This window comes from Tarenaya hassleriana, unplaced genomic scaffold (assembly GCF_000463585.1).
Source record: "Tarenaya hassleriana unplaced genomic scaffold, ASM46358v1 Cleome17, whole genome shotgun sequence".
NCBI lineage: Eukaryota > Viridiplantae > Streptophyta > Magnoliopsida > Brassicales > Cleomaceae > Tarenaya > Tarenaya hassleriana.
Window position 1 is genome coordinate 2,002,990 of NW_010965122.1, and position 5,062 is coordinate 2,008,051.

The 5,062-nt window shown below is 44.9% G+C and overlaps 1 pseudogene; it reads right to left on the reverse strand.

Annotated features, from left to right (window-relative positions):
* LOC104810170 overlaps window positions 1–5,062 on the reverse strand; it is a 43,289-nt pseudogene that overhangs the window by 16,135 nt on the left and 22,092 nt on the right.

Genomic DNA, 5,062 nt, shown 5'->3' on the forward strand with positions numbered 1-5,062 from the left:
CCATCGGATGCAAGTGGATCTTCAAGAAGAAGACCGACATGGATGGCAACGTGCACACGCATAAGGCACGACTTGTGGCGAAGGGATTCTGTCAGATTCATGGTATTGACTATGATGAGACCTTTTCTCCTGTAGTTATGCTGAAGTCCATCAGGATCCTGCTTGCCATAACCGCATATTACGACTATGAGATATGACAAATGGATGTCAAGACCGCGTTTCTGAACGGAAACTTGACCGAGGATGTGTACATGGCACAACCCGAAGGTTTTGTCGATCCAAGGAACCCGAGGATGGTGTGCAACTTCAGAGGTCCATTTATGGACTGAAGCAGGCTTCGAGGAGCTTGAACCTTCGCTTTGATGAGACAATCAAAAGGTTTGGTTTCTCACAAAATGAAGACGAGCCATGTGTTTACAAGAAGGTCAGTGGGAGCATAGTTGTATTTCTAGTGCTGTACGTCGATGACATTCTCCTTATAGGGAATGACGTTTCTACTTTGCAAGACGTTAAGTCTTGGCTAGGAACGCAGTTTTCTATGAAGGAACTAGGAGAAGCGGCCTATATTCTAGGCATAAAGATCTATAGAGATAGATCGATGCGTCTTCTAGGATTGTGTCAGAGTACTTACATCGATAAGGTTTTGAAACGGTTCAAGATGCAAGATTCCAGGAAAGGAACCTTACCGATGAGCAGTGGCACAGTTCTCTGCAAGAGTCAGTGTCCTACGACACCTGATGAGCGAGAACGCATGGATCGGATTCCATATGCTTCGGCAATTGGATCCATCGTGTATGCCATGCTTTGTACTCGACCGGATGTATCCTATGCGTTGAGCATTAGAGTAGATACCAGTCAGATCCCGGTGAGTCGCACTGGATCGCCGTCAAGAACGTCCTGAAGTACTTGAGAAGGACTAAGTATGTGTTCTTGGTATACGGTGGGTCGGAAGACGAGCTCGCTGTAAAGGGTTACACCGATGCTAGTTTCCAGTTAGACCCAGATGACTACAGATCGCAGTCTAACTATGTTTTCTATTTGAACGGAGACGCTGTTAGCTGGAAGAGTTCCAAGCAGGAGACCATTGCAGATTCTACTACAGAAACTGAGTATATTGCAGCGTCGGACGCAACAAAGGAAGCTGTTTGGATCAGAAAGTTTGTTGGCGACTTGGGTGTCATTCCTAGTGCTGATAGCCCCATGCATTGCTCTGTATTGTGACAACAATGGAGCAATCGCACAAGCGAAAGAACCCAGATCCCATCAACGATCCAAACACATACTCAGACGATTTCACCTTATCAGGGAGATCATAGACAGAGGAGACGTGCACATTTGCAGAGTGTCGACAGATGACAACATTGTCGATCCGTTGACGAAGCCTCTCCGTTCGTCGAAGCATGAGGGTCATGTTAGGGATATGGGCATTAGATGTTTAGCAGTTCATGATTAGAGCAAGTGGGAGATTGTTGGTTTAGTGCTCTATGATATACTGTTTGCGAGCTTTTCTTATGATACATTTGATGTATTGACACTTTCTATGAGTTTATGGTTGAGTGTTTGATTCATTACGTATTGTGCATACTTGATATGTTATGAAATCCAAGTATTGCTACGAACAATACTAAACTCCTTAATCATGTATCATTGTGGGAATAATGATATACCAAGACTAGTATGATGTGTGATTGATGATCACATAGATGATCATAGGTATTGGATACGATCACAATCATAGGTATTCGTTGCAGAACGGAATACTGGACTGACCCGCATGAGATTGTCACATGGACTAGCGTCATGACTTGAATCTCATATGGAGGTTCCATGATTGGATCCTAAGACCTGAGATATCTACGAAATCCAACATGAGGAGTTGCGTGCTTTGATTACGTCAAACGTCCTGCGTAACAGGAGGACTATAAAGGCGTGTATCAGGTACGAAACGAATCATGTGCTAGATTGTAGATAGTCAAGAAGGGATTTGTACCTCTCGTAAAAGAGAGAGATCGCTGGGCCTCTCGTGTGAGCAAGACTGTAGAAATGTGTGGCCACACTATAGACGAACGTCGTCTATTTGAGACAGTCAAACTCAGTAAACGAGAAAGCAGCCGAATCAGATAAGGTGGCTTGTCCATGCCTTATGAGTCAGTGGGAGTAGGATCGAACTTGAGAAAGTTCGAGAGCAACAAGCAGACGCTGAGCCGAGTGAACAAGTTGAAGACGGACCGCCTATGACTTGTATATCCGGAATAGAGATTTCGGGTTATACTGCTATATCGGATGAGCCTACAGGGTCACACACACAGGAAAGGACAAATGCGCGAGAAGAGACGAGAAAAACCCGGTGGAGCGGAGGCCAGACCGACCGGTCTAGAAGGTCTAGACCGATCGGTCCAGCCAAACCAGACCGATCGGTCCAGACACGTGGACCGGTCAGTCCGAAGGTAACGTGTGAAAGTCACTCGGTCCGGAAATTTTTCCAGACCGATCGGTCCAGACGTAAAAAAAACTCCAGACCGATCGGTCCAGGCCTAGACCGATCGGTCCAGACGTCGGGATTTTCTAAACTCGCTCCAATTAGGGTTTTAAGTGGGATAAACTTGAAGGAACACCTCTGAATTCTCTGGGCACGATTTTCAGATCCTATTGAGAGGTTTTGAGAGTGAAAAACCTAAGAGAAAGATCCCTGAAATCCTTGCGCAAAGAAGAACGCGTTCTTCGGTCCTAACAGACAAGTTCCAACTATTGGAATCCTTTCCGCCGTGTGGATACGTGTAGAGGGCAAGGTATTCTTCTTACCTACAGTGATCGGACGAACACATCAATTGATATAGGCGCCGGATCGATTGAGGTAAGCGTTCTAACGTTTCTACAAGATCATGCATGATAGGTTTTAGGGTTTCATCAAAAATTTTGTTTTACATCCGCTGCGCAAACCCTAGAACTGATCTCTTAGGAATTAGTTTCGCTCTTGAGTTCCCAGACAATACAACAGTGGTATCAGAGCCTGATTTCTCTGCATGATTTTGTTAGAACCCGATCACGCACGTTATAGGATTTTGAATTGTTTGAATCTGTGTTCGCTTTGATGCTATGCATGATTTGATTGTGGATCTAGAGTAGATTTTCTGTTCATTGTTGCATAGTGTGCCAGAGCTTCGAATTCTGAGTTTGCAGGCGAAAACGGAGTCGAATTCAGGTCTGAAATGGGGCAGAAACGACGGAAACGAGATCTGATCACGTTTTTCGCCTGGACCGATCGATCTAAGGTTTCGCAAGTCGGTTGGACCGACAGGTCCGGACTGAATGGTCTGCATGTGTAGACTGATCGATCTGGACCAAGACCGATCGGTCTGGACCACTCCGGACCGAAAGGTCTGGACCGAACTTGACCTGGAGACCGATCCGTGTAGACCGATCGGTCTGGGTCCGGAGGCTTCACCAAAATTTGGTTTTTCGTTTCGGGATCTGATTTGAGCAATCATTGCTTAAACCGGTCAACTGTGATTCAGAATAGCATGAATCGTTCATTTGGATGATCCATAAAGAATGAATGCATATAACTTAATCAATATATTATATATGCTTGATTGAGTGGGAGCTTAGGGATTGAGATTACATAATCGAATGGATAGTTTATTCGGATTATGTACAATCGTTGCACAGAAACCGGTTAGATCTAGGAGCTCTACGAGTAAAGCACTTGTCAAGGCCTCGATCGTACGTGTCATGGACCATGCCAAAGCTGGGTGTGCCGTATTATCTTGGTGAGGCAAGATGGAGAAATGGTGGTTCTCATAGCTTGAAAGTAGATGCTTGATCTAAGTATGGTTTCGAAAATCACTTATTTATGTAATGCTAAGCGTGTACCTTCCATTACTAGAGCACCTGTCAAGACATCGATCGTCCGTAACGCGGGTCATGCCAAAGCTGAGCGTGCCGGATTATCTTTGTGAGGCACGGTGGGAAATCGTGGTTCCCACAGCTTGAATATAGTTTACCTTAGGTTAAGTTGTCAAGTTTGACTTGAGACTTAATGGTACAGATGAGACGAGTATGCAATGATATTCGATATCATAGTCTCATAAAAGATCTAAGAGTCACATTGGATGTGATTGACTTTAGATGTCCACCTAAATAGCGTAAGGCTGAGTGTAACAACTTATTCTTATGTGAAATACGGATCTTAGTCCCATATAGAAAATTATTGTAGGGTTATTTTTCTTTATGGGAATATAGCTTGTATATGCATCATGTTGTCATTGATTGGTGATGAACTAGCTGGTAGTAGACATGGATATGTTGACATTGATTGATGATGGACTAGCTTGAAGTAGATCATTGATAGAATCTGCATTTTTGTTTTGTTCGTTCTGTTTTGTCTCTTTTTGGTGGACATGGCGTCAACCGGTAGCGTACCGAGTTTGACGATGCGATCTATCATTCAGAAGGATAAGCTTACCTGGACGAACTTCTTGGACTGGTATCGTAACTTGAGAATAGTTCTCAAGCACGATAAGAAGTCGTACGTCCTGGAAGGGTCTCTACCACCAGAGCCTGCGGCCAACGCCACGAGAGCCGTCAGAGATGCTTGGTTGAAGCATCAGACTGACGACAATGAGATCTCCTGTCTCATGTTGGGAAGCATGGCCCCGAATCTGCATAGGCAGTTTGAAGGGAAGAGCATGTTTGATATGATCAATCAGTTCAAGACCATGTTTCAGGAGCTAGCACGTACTGAAAAGTACAAGACGCTAAAAGCTCTAGTGAAGACGAAGATGGCGAGAGGCAGCTCTGTCAATACACACATCCTCAACATGCAAGCTCATGTTGAGGAACTTGAGCGTATGGGAGTGAAGCTCGATGGTGACTTGGTTGCAGACTTGATCCTGATATCATTGCCCGAGGACTATAACCAGTTCGTGATGCAGTATCATATGCACGGGATGACTAAGAGCTTAGCCGAACTGCATGGGATGCTGAAATCGACCGAGCAGGATATCGTGGTGCCCAAGACTGTGCTTGTTGTTGAGAACAACTCCGGCAAGAAGCGGCGGGG